Genomic DNA, 24,718 nt, shown 5'->3' on the forward strand with positions numbered 1-24,718 from the left:
ATTCTGACATTTCACATTCTTAAAATAAAGTGGTGATCCTAACTGACCTAAGACAATTTTTACTAGGATTAAATGTCAGGAATTGTGAAAAACTAAGTTTAAATGTATTAAACTCAGGTGTATGTAAACTTCTGACTTCAACTGTAAGTAGTACTTTTACTTAAGTACTTTATACCAATGATAAATGGAATCCAATTGTTTCCACGTGACTTAGTACAGAAATGACATGGATTTAGAGAGCTTCTATAAGAAGAATGGGGTAAAATTGAACTGGCATCCAGAATAGCATGGATAGATTAAACAGACTAGGGATTTTCTATGTGAAGTCTAGTTGAAGACAATAGAAGCCGTATAAGACAGCTGGAGCAGCCGGCCAGATACAATTCCCCCCATTTAAAGATGATTTTTGCAGGCATTGTTTGTAATCCCCCTCTGATGTCACGCCCGGTGGCTAGGAAGGAAGGGCTGAGGCAGCGCGCGCACAGCACACACAGACCAACCGAAAGCTGACGAGCCCAGCCGGCTCGAGCGAGAGGGAGAGGTGGGGAACGAAACGACAGACGGTGGAATTGCATGGAAGACTCACCGCACTCTAGAAGAAACACCGATATTGAAACACCTGAGGTGAGATGAATTGCGTTTGAACGCACCGCTGCGCGTGCATGCTATATTATGGCGTTATGAAGAAGGAGACACTTTTCTATACGAGTGTTTTGCAGAACGAACAGTAACAGAGATGGACTCTAATCGAATGCCACTTGAGGAGGGGCCAGGACAACCTAGTCCGTGATCCTGCTACTGAGTTTGTCATGGCCAGCAGGAGATTATGCTGTTCCAGATAAGAAATAGAAAAATACTTAGTTACAATGTATCAATGTAGCGGAAGGAAAACATGACATGAAATAACATGAAACGTTCTATGCGGGGGATAGAATATATTATAGAATCTGTTCTGGGCCCGGTCATTGGCAGGTGTTCAGAACGCATTGATCTGATTCGATCATTTTACAACAATAGAAAATAGTACATAGAATAAAATAGAACAATTAGTGAATTAGTTAAGTTATTGCGGAGATGATGCTTTGAGTTGCGCACCAAGTGCATTCGTTGTGATTCTAACCTCTGGTTATCAATAAAGATAATAACAGTGTCTGCATGACAGTTCGGCTATAACGCGTTGGCTTTGCTTCAGGTGCCATGGGATATGCTACATCCCATAACTTGATGGCAAAAACGAGATGTTTTTTTCCCCAGGGCAGCCCCTCCTAAACCTCCCCATATCAGTCCTATTGATATGGCGGGGCTCTGGTCTACTCTGGGCTGATTCATCCTGTTTGCAGACACGCAGCTTGGCGTCTGTAACAAGTGAGCATTCATTACGACGAGTTTGTCCCTGGGATAATTGTTGCTGCCGCAGCTGCCTCCACCGGGACCGGGGCTCGGTCGGTGTTCTTGCTCAGTAGTGCGCTACCGTCTGTGAGCTGATGAATGGCGGCACCGACCCGGAATACGCAAGCGCCGTACGTGCTCCATATTTTGTCTTCCTGACAAATATTCGTCCCAATTGTCCACTCGGCTTGTAGGTTTCGGAGCAGGTGGCAAGGGGGGAAAACAAGCGACCTTATTAAGGTTGAAATATTTTACGTCAATGTTTTGGGTTTTCGGAGTTGTCTTTTTGGGTTTTCCCAACTCAAGAGCACTGTGTTTGTGTGTTTCGTCCAGCACACCTAGTTGCGGCACACCTCTGACATCCGACCGATGTTGTTGCGATGCTTGCAGCAGAGAAGCTGTACCCAGCCTGTATCATACAGTAATGTCTATATGGGTATCGATTGATTGGCGAATGGACGGACGTGCTTTTTAATTCTTCGCAAGATCTTGGCAATGTCAAATATAAATATAATAAAGAACAGACTAAGCCATTGAATAATAGTTTTACTGTAGGCAAAATCTGTCTGCGTTTGTACATTGATGCTCATATCGCAGCGGGATATAAGCTACAGGAGAGGATTGTTTCAAAACGGGTTTGATGTGATGACAGTAGCCTAGTCAAACCCATCCAAAGGGATGTAGAGATGTATGCTGTGTGTCACGTGCCATTCATGTTATGTTATCCTGCTGTTTGTTACTGTACATCATGTTTATGCCACAGATACTGCAGTGTTGCTAAACAAATCTTACCCCCCCCCCCCCCCCCAATGAATCCTGTAGTCTGGAGATTAGCTGGTATGTGTTTGTTTAGGCTGTTGGCATTAAAACATAGCTTGTGATGTGCGGTCCGGGACAGGGAGGCTATATGACCACTAATACTAATGCTGTAATAGGATTTAACAGAATTCTTGATCCTCCTTCCATGTTGGACCAGTAAGCTGTGTAATTGTTTAATAGAATGTTTTACAAAGAGTTGATCACCATGGAAACGGTCATAAACAGGCAGGGCAGATATTGAATTGAAATGGGGTTTAGTACAGTGGTCATAAAACCTGGTCCTAGAGAGCTAGCTGCAGGGGGTGCAGGCTTTTGTTCCAGACCAGCACCGACTGACATTCCTGATTCAGTAATCAAGGTCTTGGTGATTCGTTGAATCAGGTGTGTTAGTGCTGTACTGGAATAAAAGCCTCTGTTACACACCCTGTCATTTATATTTGATGATGTCAAAGTGGGGGAAATCAAGAGATGTGTGATCGTCATTGACTGTTACTCTGTGTGCATTGGATTTCTGAAAGCTTTCTTTGTGTGTGTGTTAGGTGTCTCTCCTCTTCTCCCCCAACCCTGATTGCCTTGGCCTGCCTCTCAACATGTCAGCCATTGATTGCTTGTCCCCTCGTCCCTCCATCCCTGCACATTGGCAACCTACAGCTACAGACTGCTGCTGCTTTAAAAATGAGACATGTTGTCCCTGTTTTAGAATGAGATGTGATTGGTTAGACAGCAGGCCGAATGAGATGTGATTGGTTAGACAGCAGGCCGAATGAGATGTGATTGGTTGGACAGCAGGCCGAATGAGATGTGATTGGTTGAACAGCAGGCCGAATGAGATGTGATTGGTTGAACAGCAGGCCGAATGAGATGTTATTGGTTGAACAGCAGGCCGAATGAGATGTGATTGGTTGAACAGCAGGCCGAATGAGATGTGATTGGTTGAACAGCAGACGTAGCTATACATGGCAGCCTTCCTGCTGCGGTGGAGGTTGTCAAGAGGAATAACGCTACAGGAACTGAGAGAGATGAGTAAAGGATGGGAGGAGAGAGAGGGAGGGAGGAGAGAGAATGAGGGAGGGAGGGATGGAGAGAGAATGAGGGAGGGAGGAGAGAGAATGAGGGAGGGAGGAGGGAGGGAGGAGAGAGAATGAGGTAGGGAGGAGAGAGAATGAGTGAGAGAGGGAGGAGAGAGAATGAGGGAGGGGTGGGAGAGAGAATGAGGGAGGGAGGAGTGAGAATGAGGGAGAGGAGAGAGAATGAGGGAGGGAGGGAGGAGGGAGAATGAGGGAGGGAGGGAGGAGGGAGAATGAGGGAGGGAGGGAGGGAGGAGAGAGAATGAGGCAGGGAGGGAGGAAAGAGAATGAGGGAGAGAGGGATGAGAGAATGAGGGAGGAGAGAGAGAGAGAATGAGGGAGGGGTGGGAGGAGTGAGAGGGAGGGAGGGAGGGAGAAAGGAGAGGGAGGGAGGGAGGAGAGCAAATGAGGCAGGGAGGGAGGAAAGAGAATGAGGGAGAGAGGGATGAGAGAATGAGGGAGGAGAGAGAGTGAGAGGGAGGAGAGAGAATGAGGGAGGGGTGGGAGGAGTGAGAGGGAGGGAGGGAGGGAGGGAGGGAGGGAGAAAGGAGAGAGAATGAGGGAGGGAGGGAGGAGAGTGAATGAGGGAGGGAGGGAGGGAGGAGAGAGAATGGGGGGGGAGGGAGGGAGGAAAGAGAATGAGGGAGGGAGGCGGGAGGGAGGAGAGAAAATGAGGGAGGGAAGGAGGAGTGAGAATGAGGGAGGGAGGGAGGAGAGAGAATGAGGGAGGGAGGAAAGAGAATGAGGGAGGGAGGGAAGGAGGGAGGGAGGAGAGAGAATGAGGGAGGGAGGAGAGAAAATGAGGGAGGGAGGGAGGAGTGAGAATGAGGGAGGGAGGGAGGGAATATGCCATTATCAATAAAATGTCACAATACGGTGCAAAGCGTTCGATTTGGCTGCTGGGGGGCAAGGAGACCCCCCCCCCCCCCCCCCCCCTGCCCAGCTCTGCTAAAACCATTGACAACTATGTGCCGTTTTCAAGAGATTGTTAAATACATTTTACAACTATTTGGTTTTTAATATCATCACCTCTTGAAGAGCAGTCAGAACTACACATTTCTGATTATTCCACATTTAGCTCTATTACAGTTGTATAGCAAGAAACTGCATGCTTTTCATGTTCAGTAAACATCAATTGATCATGTAATTTCAGATCGATCAGGGTAGCCGAACCATTTGGCATTTAGCTAGCTAAACAAACAACAAGTGTCAGGTAGCTTGCTTCATCAGAGATGAGGCTTTTGGAAAGAGCTTGACATCAGCAAGTCCTCGTCCTGGTAAAGTTGTCAGTCAGACTATTGTCATCACCACTATAGATGACAAGCAAATCAAACACTATTTGGATAGAGTCATCTAGTTTATCCCCTGAAAGTTAGCTTCGTAACTAGCCATATTGACATGATCTGTTGTTAGCTTGTTAACTAGCCATATTGACGTGCTCTGTTATTAGCTAGCTAGCCAATTTGAAATGGTCCATCAAGCAATATAGCCTCGCTATCATTTTTGTCAGCAGCAATCATGATTAAACACTCTTAAAAACAATGTTGATAAGGGGATGTTAGCTAACTTCGCTAGGTAGGCCTACGTTGGTAGGAGAAAAAGTACATTAGTTCTACTTACCACCGTTTAACCAACTATATAGTTTCTACCGGCAGCTTCCAACGTAAACATATCAGCTAAACTGTGTACCGGTGAAGTGCCAAAAATCTCCCCCCTGACAGAATTCTCACCCCCCCCTCGCGTTCTTCATTGCTGCGACTTGCTTGCTAGTTGAGATTTCTGCCATTCACTCAGTTTAGCCTATATTTCACTGATCTTAGTAGCATAAAGCATTTTTGTCTGCAGTTTTCGGTTTGGCTATTTGTTTCAAGTGTATGTGGAGATTCTAGCTTGTATGGTGCCTTGGCCGAACCCCCGCTTCAGCGCCCGTGCCCGCCCGCACCTGGGGACGCCCTGTGCCGCCCCCGGCAAGATGCCGCCCAAGGCGGCTGTCCATGTTGCCCTTACTAAGGGAGGGATGGGTGAGGGGGTAGGGAGAGGCATGGGTGAGGTGAGGGCGAGGGGGTGTGAGACACGTCACACAGAGAGGAGTTCTGGAGTGAACACTCTCCTCCCCCCTCCTACCTCCTCTCTTCCCCCCTCCTACCTCCTCTCCTACCCCCTCTCCTCCTACCTCCTCTCCTCCCCCCTCCTGCTTCCTTCCTCGCTCCCTCTCCTCCCCCTCCTACCCCCCCACCTCCCCTCTCCTACCTCCCACCTCCCCACTCCCACCTCCCCTCTCCTCCCTCCTCCTACCACCTTGCCTCCGAGATGGAAATCAGAGTTGTGAAATGGTTTCCAGGACTCCTCTTCTCTCCAAGGACAGACAGAGTGTGTGTTAAGCACTCTGCAACGATCCTTTTTCAGAGACGAAAATGTCTGTGTTATTGACTTGCATGTTGAGCTATATAACATTTGTTGGCTTGTATCTATATCACCCTTCTCACACACACACACACACACACACACACACACACACACACACACACACACACACACACACACACACACACACACACACACACACACACTACAAAAAACCTTCTAGATCTAGCGGGTAAGTAATTGCCATCCGTTTCTCTCAGCTAGTCTCGTTCTTCCCTAGGGATGGATTGTGTTGAGTCAGTGCTCTGCATTGAGCTGCGTGCTCACAGGCAGCAGAGTCCCGGTGTAATGAAGATAGTACACAAAGCTATATCTTAGTGCATCAACTAACACTATAGGGCCAACATGGTCTGTACTGTACAGGCCTGCGTAACCAGAATCAGCCCAGTACAGTTTGACTGGGCTCAGTAGAGTGAAAAGATGTGAATAGCAATGTTACAGCTCGTATATGCACTGAGCGGACAAAACATTAAGAACACCTTCCTAATATTGCGTTGCACTCCCCCCTTTTGCCCTCAGAACAGCCTCAATATTGTCTGAGCACGGACTCTACAAGGTGTTGAAAGCGTTCCACAGGGATGCTGGCCCATGTTGACTCCAATGCTTCCCACTGTGTCCTTTTGGTGGTGGACCATTCTTGATACACACGGGAAACTGTTGAGCGTGAAAAACCCAGCAGTGTTGCAGTTCTTGACACAAACAGGTGCGCCTGGCATCTACTACCACACCCTGTTCAAAGGCACTTAAATCTTTTATTTCTTGCCCTTTCACCCTATGTCTCAAGTTTTGAGTGACCGTGCAATTGGCATGATGACTGCAGGAATGTTCACCAGAGCTGTTGCCAGATAATTCAATGTTAATTTGGCAGTACATCCAACCAGCCTCACAACCGCAGACCATGTGTATGGCGTTGTGTGGGCGAGCGGTTTGCTGATGTCAACGTTGTGAAGAGACTGCCCCATGGTGGCGGTGGGGTTATGGTATGGGCAGGCAGGCATAAGCTACAGACAACGAACACAATTGCATTTTATCGATGGCAATTTGAACGCACAGAGATACCGTGACGAAATCCCGAGGCCCATTGTCGTGCCATTCATCTGCCGCCATCACCTCATGTTTCAGCAAGATAATGCAAGGCCTCATGTCACAAGGATCTGGTACACAATTCCTGGAATCTGAAAATGTCCCAGTTCCATGGCCTGCATACTCGCCAGACATGTCACCTATTGAGCATGTTTGGAATGCTCTGGATCCACGTGTACGATAGTGTTCCAGTTCCTGCCAATATCCAGCAACTTCGAACAGCCATTGAAGAGGAGTGGGACAACATTCCACAGGCTACAATCAACAGCCTGATCAACTCTATGAGAAGGAGATGTGTCGTGCTGCATGAGACAAGTAGTAGTCACACCTGATTTCCTTACATGAACTGTAACTCAGTAAAATCTTTGATATTGTTGCATTTTATATTTTTGTTCAGTATAGTATTTACAGTTGAAGTCGGAAGTTTACATACACTTAGGTTGGAGTCATTAAAACTTGTTTTTTAACCACTCCACAAATGTCTTGTTAACAAACTAGTTTTGGCAAGTCGGTTAGAACATCTACTTTGTGCATGACACAAGTAATTTTTCCAATAATTGTTTACAGACAGATTATTTCACTTATAATTCACTGTAGCACAATTCCGGTGGGTCAGAAGTTTACATATACTAAGTTGACTGTGCCTTTTGAGCAATTTCCAAATGCCTGAAGGTACCACGTTCATCTGTACAAACAATAGTACGCAAGAATAAACACCATGGGACCACGCAGCCGTCATACTGCTCAGGAAGGAGACGCGTTCTGTCTCCTAGAGATGAACGTACTTTGGTGCTAAAGTGCAAATCAATCCCAGAACAACAGCAAAGGACATTGTTAAGATGCCGGAGGAAACAGGTTCAAACTATCTGTATCCACAGTAAAACGAGTCCTATATCAACATAACCTGAAAGGCCGCTCAGCAAGGAAGAAGACACTGCTCCAAAACCACCATAAAAAAGCCAGACTGCTTTGCTGCAGGAGGGACTGGTGCACTTCACAAAATAGATGGCATCACGAGGGAGGAAAATGATGTGGATATATTGAAGCAACATCTCAAGACATCAGTCAAGAAGTTAAAGCTTGGTCTCAAATGGGTCTTCCAAATGGACAATGACCCCAAGCATACTTCCAAAGTTGTGGCAAAATGGCTTAAGGACAACAAAGTCAATGTATTGGAGTGGCCATCACAAAGTCCTGACCTCAATCCTATAGTAAAGTTGTGGGCAGAACTGAAAAAGCGTGTGTGAGCAAGGCGGCCTACAAACCTGACTCAGTTACACCAGCTCTGTCAGGAGGAATGGGCCAAAATTCACCCAAATTATTGTGGGAAGCTTGTGGAAGGCTACCCAAAACTTTGACCCAAGTTAAACAATTTAAAGGCAATGCTACCAAATACTAATTGAGAGTATGTACACTTCTGACCCACTGGGAATGTGATGAAATAAATAAAAGCTGAAATAAATCATTCTCTCTACTATTATTCTGACATTTCACATCCTTAAAATAAAGTGGTGATCCTAACTGACCCAAGACAGGGAATTTTTACTAGAATTAAATGTCAGGAATTGTGAAAAATTGAGTTTAAATGTATTTGGCTAAGGTGCATGTAAACTTCAGACTTCAACTGTAAGTACCCCTGTCTTAGTGGGATGCCCAGATAAGCATGTTAATTGACACAGTAATTCAATTAATTATCAATGTGGGTCCAACCAACCATCTCACTTGCATTTGATCCATGAGACACACACACACACACACACACACACACACACACACACACACACACACACACACACACACACACACACACACACACACACACACACACACACACACACACACACACACACACACACACACACACACACACACACACACACACACACACACACAGCAACACAGCTTCTAGATCCATTTGAGGTTCTGTGGCCAACTAAATTAATAATGACATCTTTTATTTTTCGGGTCTGAAAATTAAATTGTCCAATGTCGGAGGAGGCATTTTTAATTAGTAATTTTTCACCATAATGCCTGGTCGTCTGCCTCTTGTAATGCTTGGGATTTTAATTACTGTCAGTGTCTCGTCTCCTCAGCTGACAAAGTACGGAATTGTTTCTAGCAGTCGTTTACTCACCATCAACGTCTGCTCTGGCTACCCACACTCCTCTCTGCTACCCACACTCCTCTCTGCTACCCACACTCCTCTCTGCTACCCACACTCCTCTCTGCTACCCACACTCCTCTCTGCTACCCACACTCCTCTCTGCTACCCACACTCCTCTCTGCTACCCACACTCCTCTCTGCTTCCCACACTCCTCTCTGCTTCCCACACTCCTCTCTGCTTCCCACACTCCTCTCTGCTTCCCACACTCCTCTCTGCTACCCACACTCCTCTCTGCTTCCCACACTCCTCTCTGCTACCCACACTCCTCTCTGCTTCCCACACTCCTCTCTGCTTCCCACACTCCTCTCTGCTACCCACACTCCTCTCTGCTACCCACACTCCTCTCTGCTACCCACACTCCTCTCTGCTTCCCACACTCCTCTCTGCTACCCACACTCCTCTCTGCTACCCACACTCCTCTCTGCTACCCACACTCCTCTCTGCTACCCACACTCCTCTCTGCTACCCACACTCCTCTCTGCTTCCCACACTCCTCTCTGCTTCCCACACTCCTCTCTGCTTCCCACACTCCTCTCTGCTACCCACACTCCTCTCTGCTTCCCACACTCCTCTCTGCTTCCCACACTCCTCTCTGCTACCCACACTCCTCTCTGCTTCCCACACTCCTCTCTGCTACCCACACTCCTCTCTGCTACCCACACTCCTCTCTGCTACCCACACTCCTCTCTGCTACCCACACTCCTCTCTGCTACCCACACTCCTCTCTGCTACCCACACTCCTCTCTGCTTCCCACACTCCTCTCTGCTTCCCACACTCCTCTCTGCTTCCCACACTCCTCTCTGCTACCCACACTCCTCTCTGCTTCCCACACTCCTCTCTGCTACCCACACTCCTCTCTGCTACCCACACTCCTCTCTGCTACCCACACTCCTCTCTGCTTCCCACACTCCTCTCTGCTACCCACACTCCTCTCTGCTACCCACACTCCTCTCTGCTACCCACACTCCTCTCTGCTACCCACACTCCTCTCTGCTACCCACACTCCTCTCTAGCAAGTGAACGTAAATAACTCATTTTTAATTTACGCTTCAGTGGCGTGAGGATGTTTTGGAGTTTACAATCAGAGATACTCTGTTACAATTATGAAAATGACATGCATGTGTGTCACAATACAGTATGTTTGTTTCCATTAATAAACAGGTTGATGCACAACTAGACAGGATTTTGTATTTCAGTCATTTAATGAAACTTAAAACAAGGAAAAACAGTTAATCATGAAAATAGTAATTGAGAAAGAATGGTAATCAAACGGTTCATTTCCAGTCATCCTATTTATTCTCCCTGACTCTATTGGCGATTTCCAGTCATCCTATTTATTCTCCCTGACTCTATTGGCCATTTCCAGAGTTTCCACTTCACTGCGTTAGTAATATTATGTTGGGAAGAAGCTGCTAGGCCTATATTAATGTTTAAGCAGGGTGTATCGAGCTGCCATCCTTGCTTCCCTCCCTGCCTGCCTCTCTCCATCCCTGCCTCCCGCTCTGCCTGCCTGCTTCTCTCCCTGCCTGCCTCTTTCCATCCCTGTCTCCCTCTCTGCCTGCCTCCCTCCACCCCTGTCTCCCTCCACCCCTGTCTCCCTCCCTGCATCCCTGCCCCCCTCCACCCCTGTCTCCCTCTCTGCCTGCCTCCCTCCATCCCTGCCTCCCTCCACCCCTGTCTCCCTCTCTGCCTGTCTCCCTCCATCCCTGCCTCCCTCCACCCCTGTCTCCCTCCACCCCTGTCTCCCTCCATCCCTGCCTCCCTCCACCCCTGTCTCCCTCCACCCCTGTCTCCCTCCCTGCATCCCTGCCCCCCTCCACCCCTGTCTCCCTCCCTGCCTGTCTCCCTCCCTGCCTGTCTCCCTCCACCCCTGCCCCCCTCCCTGCCTGCCTCCCTGCCCCCCTCTCTGCCTGCCTGTTTCCGACCTTGTCTCCCTCCCTGCCTCTCTCCATCCCTCCCCCCCTCTGTCCTTCCCCATCTCCCTCCCTCCCTGTGCTTTCCCTGTTTCCCTCCACCCTATCTCCCTGCCTCCCTCCCTCCCTCCGCTCTCCCTGTCTCTCTCCCTTCCTGCGCTCTCCCTCCCTCCCTCCACCGCCTCCCTCCCACCCTTCCTGCGCTCTCCCTGCCTCCCTCCCCATCTCCCTCCTTCCCTGCGCTCTCCCTCTCTCCCTCCCCGTGTCTCCCTCCCCGCCTCCCTCCACCCCTTGCTCCCTGCCTGCCTGCCTCCCTCCCTACACTCTTCCTGCCTCCCTCCCTACACCCCTGTCTCACTGCCTCCCTCCACCACTGTTTCCCTGCCTGGTGGATGAGTTGATACGAGGCTGGGGAGGAAAAGAATAGTTCAGTATACCATACAGAGTCTGTCTGTACTGTAGCCCAATTGTATTTGGTGGGCTTTGCTCTGCCTCTGCTTTATTATAGTCGTATAGTGCCTCTGCTGGTCTGAGTGCCAGGGGAGGGAGGCTGCTAACATCTGTCTGGGGAAGAACCGACTTGCCTGGGGTCCTCTGTCTCTCTGTCTCTCTGTCTCTCTGTCTCTCTGTCTCTCTCTCTCTCTGTCTCTCTCACTCTGTCTCTCTGTCTCTGTCTCTCTCTGTCTCTGTCTCTCTCTCTGTCTCTCTCTCTGCCTCTCTCTCTCTGTCTCTCTCTCTCTGCCTCTCTCTCTCTCTGTCTCTCTCTCTCTGCCTCTCTCTCTCTCTCTCTCTCTCTCTCTCTCTCTCTCTCTCTCTCTCTCTCTGTCTCTCTGTGTCTCTCTCTCTCTGTCTCTCTCTCTGTCTCTCTCTCTCTCTCTCTCTCTCTCTCTCTCTCTCTCTCAATTCAATTCAATTCAATTGACTTTATTGACATGGCAAGTTATTATTACTTACATTGTCAAAGTATACATATCGAAAAATTTAAATAAAATATATATGTATATATATACACAAAATATATATATATTTATATATAAATAAATGGTGGGACTAACAGCAATAATAATAGTAGTAGTGGACATGGGATTACCATTAATAACAGCTACAACAACAATATTAATCAGAGCAACAATACATTAAAGCAACAGTAGTAGACCAGTGTCAACATGACTGAGAAGACACATGACCTGGTACGAAAGACAAAACAAAACTAAGCTAAATGGGAAATATTATCAACATTACTTTGCATTTTTCACTGGCTGTCCCTCAGGTTGTGGCAGGAGGACACATATTTGGCTGCCAAAACTGCACATTTTGGCTTTTCACCCAATAAATATTTGATTTTTTCTTCATCTTTTATAGTTTCAAATTCTTTGTATTGAATTATAATTTTGGGAAAGAAATATGCTCTTAGGTCTGAGTATTTGTCACAGTGTAGTAGGAAATGCACTTCTGTCTCTACCTCTCCCCTGGAGCAGAGTGAGCACAGCCTGTCCTCTCTGGGCAGCCAGGTTTGTCTGTGACGACCGGTCTCTATAGCCAGACTGTGCTCACTGAGTCTGTACCTAGTCAATGTTTTCCTCAGTTTTCTATCAGTCACAGTGGTCAGATAGTCTGCCACCATGTACTGTCTGTTTAGAGCCAAATAGCATTGAAGTTTACTTTGATTTTTTGTGGTGTCTTTCCAATAGGTTATATATTTTTATTTTTGTTTTGTGATGATTTGGTTGGGCCAGATTTTCTGAGGGCTGTCCCGAGGCTCTATGGGGTTGGTTTGGGTTGGTGAACTGAGCCTCAGAACCAGCTGGCTGAGGGGACTCTTCTCTGGTTTCATCTCTTGACATTGTAGAGCTGTGTGATGGAATGTTTTAGGGTCACTTGTTTTTAGATGGTTGTAAAATTTGATGGCTCTTTTTTCTATTCGAATGAGGAGGGGGTATTGGCCCAATTCTGCCCTACATGCGTTATTTGGAGTTTTTCTTTGTACTTGCAATACAGTCTTGCAAAACTCTGCATGCAATACTTCAATTGGATGTTTGTCCCATTTAGTAAATGCATTATTAGAGAGTGGACCCCATACTTCACTGCCATATAGAGCAATTGGTTCTATAACTGATTGAAAAATTTTGAGCCAGATTTTCAATTTTGGAATTTCAATTTTGATGTTCCTTTTAATGGCATAGAATGCTCTTTTTGCTTTGTCTCTCAGCTCATTCACAGCCATGTGAAAGCTACCTGTGTTGCTGATATTTAGTCCTGGATATGTGTAGTTTTTGGTGTGTTCTAATAGAACTGTGTCCAAATAGAATTTATATTTGTCATCCTTATTTCCGGACCTTTTTTGGAATATCATTATATTAGTTTTTTTTAGGTTAACGGTCAGAGCCCAGGTCTGACAGAACCTGTGAAGACGATCTAGGTGTTGCTGTAACCCCTCTTTAGTGGGAGACAGCAGCACCAGGTCATCTGCGTACAGCAGACACTTGATTTCAGTGTTGTGTAGGGTGATACCAGGTGCTGCCGATTCTTCTAATGTTTTTGCCAATTCATTAATGTAGATGTTAAATAATGTTGGACTTATTGGGCAGCCCTGTTTCACTCCCCGCCCCTGAGAGAAGAAGTCTGTTTGCTTGTTGCCAATTTTACCGCACATTTGTTTTTAGTGTACATTGATTTAATAAAATCATATGTTTTCCCTCCAATACCACTTTCTATTAGTTTATAAAAAAGACCTTTGTGCCAAATTGAATCAAATGCTTTCTTGAAATCTACAAAACACGAGTAGATTTTGCCTTTGTTTTGGTTAACTTGTTTATCAATTAGAGTGTGGAGGGTGTAAATGTGGTCTGTTGTACGATAATGTTTTAGAAATCCAATCTGGCTTCTGCTCAGGACGTTGTGTTTGTCAAGGAAATGATGTAGTCTGCTATTTATAATACTGCAGAGAATTTTCCCCAAGTTGCTGTTAACGCATATTCCTCTGTAATTATTTGGGTCAAATTTGTCTCCATTTTTATAGATTGGTGTGATCAATCCCTGGTTCCAAATATCGGGGAAAATACCTGCAGTGAGGATAATGTTGAAGAGTTTGAGTATAGCCAATTTGAATTTGTGGTCTGTATATTTGATCATTTCATTTAAAATCCCATCAGCACCCACAATCCTGGGTATCCACAGGATTCTGATAGTCTTTGACTGCTAATTCAAGGATTTGTAATTTTTCTTGTATATCTTTTTGTTCTGGGTTCTTTGTTATATTGCTGTAGAGGTTTGCAAAGTGATTTCTCCACATATCCCCATTTTGGATAGCCAACTCCTCATGATGAGGTTTGTTTAATTTATTCCAATTCTCCCAGAAGTGGTTTGATTCTATGGATTCCTCAATTCCATCCAGCTGATTTCTAATGTGCTGTTCCTTTTTTGTTCTTAGGGTGTGTTTGTATTGCTTCAGTGTTTCCCCATATTGAAGGCGTATATTTTTGTTGTCTGGTTCTCTGTGTTTTTGATTAGATATATTTCTCAATGACTTTCTTAGATTTTTGCAATCATTATCAAACCATTTTTCATTATCTGTTATTTTTGGTTTGCTCTTATGCTTCTTTAGATTAGCCAAGGAGGCTAATTTGTCAAATATAAAGTTTATGTTCCTAACGGCCAAATTTACACCTTCATTGCTGAAGGAGAATGTTAAGGCTAAATAGTTGTCCAGGAGAGATTGTATTTTTTGGCTACTAATTGCTTTTTGGTAGATGTCTGTACTGTTTGCACTCCATCTGTAGGCTTGTTTAGTACCATGTAATTTATTGGGCCGTGATGCTTCATAGTTGGGTTCTGCTCTTCTCAGATACACTGTAATTTTACTGTGGTCTGAGAGAGGTGTTAGTGGGCTGACTGTGAAGGCTCTGAGAGACTCTGGGTTTAGGTCGGTGAGGAAGTAGTCTACAGTGCTGCTGCCAAGGGATGAGCTGTAGGTGTACCTACCAAAAGAGTCTCCTCTCAGCCTGCCATTGACTATGTACAGACCCAGTGTTCGACAGAGCCTCAGGAGCTGTAATCCATTTTTGTTTTTCACTTTGTCATAGTTGTTTCTGTGGGGGTATGTGGGGAGGGAAAGGTTATTGCTTCCTGGTAGGTGTTTATCCCCATGACTGTTAATAGTGTCTTGTTCTTCTGCTATTCTAGCATTCAGGTCTCCACAGACCAGTACGTTGCCTTGGGCCTGAAAGTGACTAATCTCTCCCTCTAGAATGGAGAAGCTCTCTTCGTTGAAGTAGGGTGACTCTGAGGGGGGAATGTATGTGGCACAGAGGAAGACGTTTTTATCTGTCAAGATAGCCTCCTTGTTGATTTTTAACCAGATAAAGAATTCTCCTGTTTTGATCAATTCGATTGAATTAATTAGTTCAGATTTATACCATATTAGCATTCCCCCTGAGTCTCTGCCCTGTTTGATTCCTTTTAATTTAGTAGATGGTATGATTATCTCCCTATAACCTAGTGGACAGGTCTCTCTCTCTCTTTGTGTCTCTCTGTCTCTGTGTCTCTCTCTGTCTCTGTGTCTCTGTCTCTGTGTCTCTCTCTGTCTCTGTGTGTGTCTCTGTCTCTGTGTCTCTCTCTGTCTCTGTGTGTGTCTCTGTCTCTGTCTCTCTCTCTCTCTCTGTTTCTCTCTCGCTCTGTCTCTCTCTGTCTCTGTGTCTCTCTCTCTCTCTGTCTCTCTGTCTCTCTGTCTCTCTGTCTCGCTGTTCTTCCTCACCCCACTTCTCTCTGTGGACACATTTTTCCTCTCAGTGCTGCACATTGTTGTGGCTGTCTCTTTGTTTACATTAAAAACTCTGAGAATTTGGTTGTAAATTCTACAGTAAATGCTCCGGTGGTGTGTGTTTGGGGTGCAGGGGAGAGACGGGACACAGAGGCCTAGAAATGTCATCTGTACCAGCAGCTAGTAACGGCTCTGTGCCTCTTCAACTGTTTTCATCTCTTGTGCGGAGAAAGAGCTGTGTGTGTGTGATTTGTTGTTGTTGTTGTGAAGAGCTGTCAGACTAAAGGACAGTAGGGGAGGTAGTGTACTCAGTAGGGGAGGTAGTGTACTGCATGGGTCAGATGTCTGGTTGGTGTGATTGGTGTAGAAGATGCATGGTTGTGTCCCAAATGGCACCCTATTCCCTTTTATAGTGCACTATTTATAACCAGGGTCCATAGGGATGGTAGTGTGTCATTTGAAGCACACTCTTTGTAGTGTTTTTTTAATTTTCTTCCCCCAATCTCGTTTCCATCACATTCCAGCCAGGGTGAAACAGTGTGGCTAACACGCTGTTGTTGAGGGTAGAATCATGATGCAGTTTAACACGGTGGTTTTCTACTGCCACTATTCACAATGCAGGCGGTTTAAAGTGTGTTTTTCCATTGACTCAATTGACGTCACGCAGACATGGGATTTGAGGGTACATGTTTGTCTTTTCTTCATTCTTAGATGTAGGAGGCACTTCCTACCTTCCAGTCTCTGCTACTGAGCTGTCTCTTCCTACCTTCCAGTCTCTGCTACTGAGCTGTCTCTTCCTACCTCCCAGTCTCTGCTACTGAGCTGTCTCTTCCTACCTCCCAGTCTCTGCTACTGAGCTGTCTCTTCCTACCTCCCAGTCTCTGCTACTGAGCTGTCTCTTCCTACCTTCCAGTCTCTGCTACTGAGCTGTCTCTTCCTACCTTCCAGTCTCTGCTACTGAGCTGTCTCTTCCTACCTCCCAGTCTCTGCTACTGAGCTGTCTCTTCCTACCTCCCAGTCTCTGCTACTGAGCTGTCTCTTCCTACCTCCCAGTCTCTGCTACTGAGCTGTCACTTCCTACCTCCCAGTCTCTGTCACTTCCTGCCTCCCAGTCTCTGCTACTGAGCTGTCACTTCCTACCTACCTGTCTCTGCTACTGAGCTGTCACTTCCTACCTCCCAGTCTCTGTCACTTCCTACCTCCCAGTCTCTGCTACTGAGCTGTCACTTCCTACCTCCCAGTCTCTGTCACTTCCTACCTACCAGTCTCTGCTACTGAGCTGTCTCTTCCTGCCTCCCAGTCTCTGCTACTGAGCTGTCACTTCCTACCTCCCAGTCTCTGTCTCTTCCTGCCTACCAGTCTCTGCTACTGAGCTGTCTCTTCCTGCCTCCCAGTCTCTGCTACTGAGCTGTCACTTCCTACCTACCAGTCTCTGCTACTGAGCTGTCTCTTCCTACCTACCAGTCTCTGTCTCTTCCTACCTCCCAGTCTCTGCTACTGAGCTGTCTCTTCCTGCCTCCCAGTCTCTGCTACTGAGCTGTCACTTCCTACCTCCCAGTCTCTGTCTCTTCCTACCTCCCAGTCTCTGCTACTGAGCTGTCTCTTCCTACCTCCCAGTCTCTGTCTCTTCCTACCTCCCAGTCTCTGTCTCTTCCTACCTCCCAGTCTCTGTCTCTTCCTACCTACCAGTCTCTGTCTCTTCCTACCTACCAGTCTCTGCTACTGAGCTGTCTCTTCCTACCTACCAGTCTCTGTCTCTTCCTACCTACCAGTCTCTGCTACTGAGCTGTCTCTTCCTGCCTCCCAGTCTCTGTCTCTTCCTACCTCCCAGTCTCTGTCTCTTCCTACCTCCCAGTCTCTGTCTCTTCCTACCTCCCAGTCTCTGTCTCTTCCTACCTACCAGTCTCTGTCTCTTCCTACCTCCCAGTCTCTGCTACTCAGCTGTCACTTCCTACCTCCCAGTCTCTGTCTCTTCCTACCTCCCAGTCTCTGCTACTGAGCTGTCTCTTCCTACCTCCCAGTCTCTGCTACTGAGCTGTCTCTTCCTACCTCCCAGTCTCTGTCTCTTCCTACCTCCCAGTCTCTGTCTCTTCCTACCTCCCAGTCTCTGCTACTGAGCTGTCACTTCCTACCTCCCAGTCTCTGCTACTGAGCTGTCTCTTCCTACCTCCCAGTCTCTGTCTCTTCCTACCTCCCAGTCTCTGTCTCTTCCTACCTCCCAGTCTCTGCTACTGAGCTGTCACTTCCTACCTCCCAGTCTCTGCTACTGAGCTGTCACTTGCTACCTCCCAGTCTCTGTCTCTTCCTACCTCCCAGTCTCTGCTACTGAGCTGTCTCTTCCTGGCTCCCAGTCTCTGCTACTGAGCTGTCTCTTCCTACCTCCCAGTCTCTGCTACTGAGCTGTCTCTTCCTACCTCCCAGTCTCTGCTACTGAGCTGTCTCTTCCTACCTACCAGTCTCTGTCTCTTCCTACCTCCCAGTCTCTGCTACTGAGCTGTCACTTCCTACCTCCCAGTCTCTGCTACTGAGCTGTCTCTTCCTACCTCCCAGTCTCTGCTACTGAGCTGTCTCTTCCTGCCTCCCAGTCTCTGCTACTGAGCTGTCACTTCCTACCTACCTGTCTCTGCTACCGAGCTGTCTCTTCCTACCTCCCAGTCTCTGTCTCTTCCTACCTCCCAGTCTCTGTCTCTTCCTACCTCCCAGTCTCTGTCTCTTCCTACCTCCCAGTCTCTGTCTCTTCCAGTCTCTGTCTCTTCCTACCTCCCAGTCTGCTACTGAGCTGTCTCTTCCTACCTACCATTCTCTGCTACTGAGCTGTCTCTTCCTACCTCCCAGTCTCTGTCTCTTCCTACCTACCAGTCTCTGTCTCTTCCTACCTCCCAGTCTCTGTCTCTTCCTACCTCCCAGTCTCTGTGTCTTCCTACCTCCCAGTCTCTGCTACTGAGCTGTCAGAATGTGGGAGAACCACTCAGGAGCAATGAGACATCCTCACCAGTACACACGGACGCTCACTCAGTCGTTAATGATATTTTTAGCCACAATATTTGTTGTTAATTACCCACCTTCTAAATCTCAGCAGTCATTAAGTGATATATCATCCACTCGAGAGGAAGCTCATTACCATATAGACTCCAGAACCTGATTAGTACTTCATCAGTGTGGTGTTTTATAAAGCTACTTGTGTGTGTGTGTGTGTGTGTGTGTGTGTGTGTGTGTGTGTGTGTGTGTGTGTGTGTGTGTGTGTGTGTGTGTGTGTGTGTGTGTGTGTGTGTGTGTGTGTGTGTGTGTGTGTGTGTGTGTGTGTGTGGCACTGTGTTTTCCAAGGACATGAAAGTGTGTGTTGTGCAAGGAGGGGCCTGTGGGTAGAGAGGTGAGAGGAGGTTGTGACTTTGTTTGAATAAAAAAAAAAAATGGTTCCTCTTAGCCACCTGACGCTCCTTATCTCAACCGTGTTCTCTGGCCACACCAGTGTACACACAGGAATTACACACGCCCAGTACTGCCCTTGACTGGATGTAGGAGAGGCAATGACCACATAGGAGTAGCTATTGCCTACATGGTAATCTATCAACATCACTGACCACATAGGAGTAGCTATGACCTACATGGTAATCTATCACTATTTGGGGCCGTTCTAGAGCTACACCCATCAGTCTGGAAACTAGACTGGAGTTACAGAGTGAGACTATAGACTGGAGTTATAGAGTGAGACTATAGACTGGAGTTATAGAGTGAGACTATAGACTGGAGTTACAGAGTGAGACTATAGACTGGAGTTACAGAGTGAGACTATAGACTGGAGTTACATAGTGAGACTATAGACTGGTGTTACAGAGTGAGACTATAGACTGGAGTTATAGAGTGAGACTATAGACTGGAGTTACAGAGTGAGACTATAGACTGGAGTTATAGAGTGAGACTATAGACTGGAGTTATAGAGTGAGACTATAGACTGGAGTTACAGAGTGAGACTATAGACTGGAGTTACAGAGTGAGACTATAGACTGGAGTTACAGAGTGAGACTATAGACTGGAGTTACAGAGTGAGACTATAGACTGGAGTTACAGAGTGAGACTATAGACTGGAGTTACAGAGTGAGACTGGAGTTACAGAGTGAGGCTATAGACTGGAGTTACAGAGTGAGACTATAGACTGGAGTTACAGAGTGAGACTATAGACTGGAGTTACAGAGTGAGACTATAGACTGGAGTTACAGAGTGAGACTATAGACTGGAGTTACAGAGTGAGACTATAGACTGGAGTTACAGAGTGAGACTATAGACTGGAGTTACAGAGTGAGACTATAGACTGGAGTTACAGAGTGAGACTATAGACTGGAGTTACAGAGTGAGACTATAGACTGGAGTTACAGAGTGAGACTATAGACTGGAGTTACAGAGTGAGACTATAGACTGGAGTTACAGAGTGAGACTATAGACTGGAGTTACAGAGTGAGACTATAGACTGGAGTTACAGAGTGAGACTATAGACTGGAGTTACAGAGTGAGACTATAGACTGGAGTTACAGAGTGAGACTATAGACTGGAGTTACAGAGTGAGACTATAGACTGGAGTTACAGAGTGAGACTATAGACTGGAGTTACAGAGTGAGACTATAGACTGGTGTTACAGAGTGAGACTATAGACTGGAGTTACAGAGTGAGACTATAGACTGGAGTTACAGAGTGAGACTATAGACTGGAGTTACAGAGTGAGACTATAGACTGGAGTTACAGAGTGAGACTATAGACTGGAGTTACAGAGTGAGACTATAGACTGGAGTTACAGAGTGAGACTATAGACTGGAGTTACAGAGTGAGACTATAGACTGGAGTTACAGAGTGAGACTATAGACTGGAGTTACAGAGTGAGACTATAGACTGGAGTTACAGAGTGAGACTATAGACTGGAGTTACAGAGTGAGACTATAGACTGGAGTTACAGAGTGAGACTATAGACTGGAGTTACAGAGTGAGACTGGAGTTACAGAGTGAGGCTATAGACTGGAGTTACAGAGTGAGACTATAGACTGGAGTTACAGAGTGAGACTGGAGTTACAGAGTGAGGCTATAGACTGGAGTTACAGAGTGAGACTATAGACTGGAGTTACAGAGTGAGACTATAGACTGGAGTTACAGAGTGAGACTGGAGTTACAGAGTGAGGCTATAGACTGGAGTTACATAGTGAGACTATAGACTGGAGTTACAGAGTGAGACTATAGACTGGAGTTACAGAGTGAGACTGGAGTTACAGAGTGAGGCTATAGACTGGAGTTACAGAGTGAGACTGGAGTTACAGAGTGAGACTGGAGTTACAGAGTGAGACTATAGACTGGAGTTACAGAGTGAGACTATAGACTGGAGTTACAGAGTGAGACTATAGACTGGAGTTACAGAGTGAGACTGGAGTTACAGAGTGAGGCTATAGACTGGAGTTACAGAGTGAGACTATAGACTGGAGTTACAGAGTGAGACTATAGACTGGAGTTACAGAGTGAGACTGGAGTTACAGAGTGAGGCTATAGACTGGAGTTACAGAGTGAGACTATAGACTGGAGTTACAGAGTGAGACTGGAGTTACAGAGTGAGGCTATAGACTGGAGTTACAGAGTGAGACTATAGACTGGAGTTACAGAGTGAGACTATAGACTGGAGTTACAGAGTGAGACTATAGACTGGAGTTACAGAGTGAGACTGGAGTTACAGAGTGAGACTATAGACTGGAGTTACAGAGTGAGACTATAGACTGGAGTTACAGAGTGAGACTATAGACTGGAGTTACAGAGTGAGACTATAGACTGGAGTTACAGAGTGAGACTATAGACTGGAGTTACAGAGTGAGACTATAGACTGGAGTTACAGAGTGAGACTATAGACTGGAGTTACAGAGTGAGACTGGAGTTACAGAGTGAGACTATAGACTGGAGTTACAGAGTGAGACTATAGACTGGAGTTACAGAGTGAGACTATAGACTGGAGTTACAGAGTGAGACTATAGACTGGAGTTACAGAGTGAGACTATAGACTGGAGTTACAGAGTGAGACTATAGACTGGAGTTACAGAGTGAGACTATAGACTGGAGTTACAGAGTGAGACTATAGACTGGAGTTACAGAGTGAGACTATAGACTGGAGTTACAGAGTGAGACTATAGACTGGAGTTACATAGTGAGACTATAGACTGGAGTTACATAGTGAGACTATAGACTGGAGTTACATAGTGAGACTATAGACTGGAGTTACAGAGTGAGACTATAGACTGGAGTTAGAGTGAGACTGGAGTTACAGAGTGAGACTATAGACTGGAGTTACAGAGTGAGACTATAGACTGGAGTTACAGAGTGAGACTATAGACTGGAGTTACAGAGTGAGACTATAAACTGGAGTTACAGAGTGAGACTATAGACTGGAGTTACAGAGTGAGACTGGAGTTACAGAGTGAGACTGGAGTTACAGAGTGAGACTATAGACTGGAGTTACAGAGTGAGACTATAGACTGGAGTTACAGAGTGAGACTATAGACTGGAGTTACAGAGTGAGACTATAGACTGGAGTTACAGAGTGAGACTATAGACTGGAGTTACAGAGTGAGACTATAGACTGGAGTTACAGAGTGAGACTATAGACTGGAGTTACAGAGTGAGACTATAGACTGGAGTTACAGAGTGAGACTATAGACTGGAGTTACATAGTGAGACTATAGACTGGAGTTACAGAGTGAGACTATAGACTGGAGTTACAGAGTGAGACTGGAGTTACAGAGTGAGACTGGAGTTACAGAGTGAGACTATAGACTGGAGTTACAGAGTGAGACTATAGACTGGAGTTACAGAGTGAGACTATAGACTGGAGTTAGAGTGAGACTATAAACTGGAGTTACAGAGTGAGACTATAGACTGGAGTTACAGAGTGAGACTGGAGTTACAGAGTGAGACTATAGACTGGAGTTACAGAGTGAGACTATAGACTGGAGTTACAGAGTGAGACTATAGACTGGAGTTACAGAGTGAGACTATAGACTGGAGTTACAGAGTGAGACTATAGACTGGAGTTACAGAGTGAGACTATAGACTGGAGTTACAGAGTGAGACTATAGACTGGAGTTACAGAGTGAGACTATAGACTGGAGTTACAGAGTGAGACTATAGACTGTAGTTACAGAGTGAGACTATAGACTGGAGTTACAGAGTGAGACTGGAGTTACAGAGTGAGACTATAGACTGGAGTTACAGAGTGAGACTATAGACTGGAGTTACAGAGTGAGACTATAAACTGGAGTTACAGAGTGAGACTATAGACTGGTGTTACATAGTGAGACTATAGACTGGTGTTACAGAGTGAGACTATAGACTGGTGTTACAGAGTGAGACTATAGACTGGTGTTACAGAGTGAGACTATAGACTGGAGTTACAGAGTGAGACTATAGACTGGAGTTACAGAGTGAGACTATAGACTGGAGTTAGAGTGAGACTATAGACTGGATTTACAGAGTGAGACTATAGACTGGATTTACAGAGTGAGACTATAGACTGGAGTTACAGAGTGAGACTATAGACTGGAGTTACAGAGTGAGACTATAGACTGGAGTTACAGAGTGAGACTATAGACTGGAGTTACAGAGTGAGACTATAGACTGGAGTTACAGAGTGAGACTATAGACTGGAGTTACAGAGTGAGACTATAGACTGGAGTTACAGAGTGAGACTATAGACTGGAGTTACAGAGTGAGACTATAGACTGGAGTTACAGAGTGAGACTATAGACTGGAGTTACAGAGTGAGACTATAGACTGGAGTTACAGAGTGAGACTATAGACTGGAGTTACAGAGTGAGACTATAGACTGGAGTTACAGAGTGAGACTGGAGTTACAGAGTGAGACTATAGACTGGAGTTACAGAGTGAGACTATAGACTGGAGTTACAGAGTGAGACTATAAACTGGAGTTACAGAGTGAGACTATAGACTGGTGTTACATAGTGAGACTATAGACTGGTGTTACAGAGTGAGACTATAGACTGGTGTTACATAGTGAGACTATAGACTGGAGTTACAGAGTGAGACTATAGACTGGAGTTAGAGTGAGACTATAAACTGGAGTTAGAGTGAGACTATAAACTGGAGTTACAGAGTGAGACTATAAACTGGAGTTACAGAGTGAGACTATAGACTGGAGTTACAGAGTGAGACTATAGACTGGATTTACAGAGTGAGACTATAGACTGGAATTACAGAGTGAGACTATAGACTGGAGTTACATAGTGAGACTATAGACTGGAGTTACATAGTGAGACTATAGACTGGAGTTACAGAGTGAGACTATAGACTGGAGTTACAGAGTGAGACTGGAGTTACAGAGTGAGACTGGAGTTACAGAGTGAGACTGGAGTTACAGAGTGAGACTGGAGTTACAGAGTGAGACTATAGACTGGAGTTACAGAGTGAGACTATAGACTGGAGTTACAGAGTGAGACTATAGACTGGAGTTAGAGTGAGACTATAAACTGGAGTTAGAGTGAGACTATAAACTGGAGTTACAGAGTGAGACTATAGACTGGAGTTACAGAGTGAGACTATAGACTGGAGTTAGAGTGAGACTATAAACTGGAGTTAGAGTGAGACTATAAACTGGAGTTACAGAGTGAGACTATAGACTGGAGTTACAGAGTGAGACTGGAGTTACAGAGTGAGACTATAGACTGGAGTTACAGAGTGAGACTATAGACTGGAGTTACAGAGTGAGACTATAGACTGGAGTTACAGAGTGAGACTATAGACTGGAGTTACAGAGTGAGACTATAGACTGGAGTTACAGAGTGAGACTATAGACTGGAGTTACAGAGTGAGACTATAGACTGGAGTTACAGAGTGAGACTATAGACTGGAGTTACAGAGTGAGACTATAGACTGGAGTTACAGAGTGAGACTGGAGTTACAGAGTGAGACTATAGACTGGAGTTACAGAGTGAGACTATAGACTGGAGTTACAGAGTGAGACTATAGACTGGAGTTACAGAGTGAGACTATAGACTGGAGTTACAGAGTGAGACTATAAACTGGAGTTACAGAGTGAGACTATAGACTGGTGTTACATAGTG

General features: G+C 45.9%; 1 protein-coding gene across 5 annotated transcripts in view; it reads left to right on the forward strand.

The window, feature by feature from the left end:
- Positions 1-432: 432 nt before the first annotated feature.
- Positions 433-24,718, forward strand: part of LOC139544984 (amyloid-beta A4 precursor protein-binding family A member 1-like) — a 151,831-nt gene continuing 127,545 nt past the window's right edge. For all 5 annotated transcript variants that reach the window (XM_071352249.1, XM_071352251.1, XM_071352252.1 and 2 more), the window contains exon 1: positions 433-624. The gene's annotated coding sequence lies outside the window, so the exon portion shown is untranslated. The remainder of the gene's footprint in view (positions 625-24,718) is intronic.

This window comes from Salvelinus alpinus, chromosome 19, assembly GCF_045679555.1.
Source record: "Salvelinus alpinus chromosome 19, SLU_Salpinus.1, whole genome shotgun sequence".
NCBI lineage: Eukaryota > Metazoa > Chordata > Actinopteri > Salmoniformes > Salmonidae > Salvelinus > Salvelinus alpinus.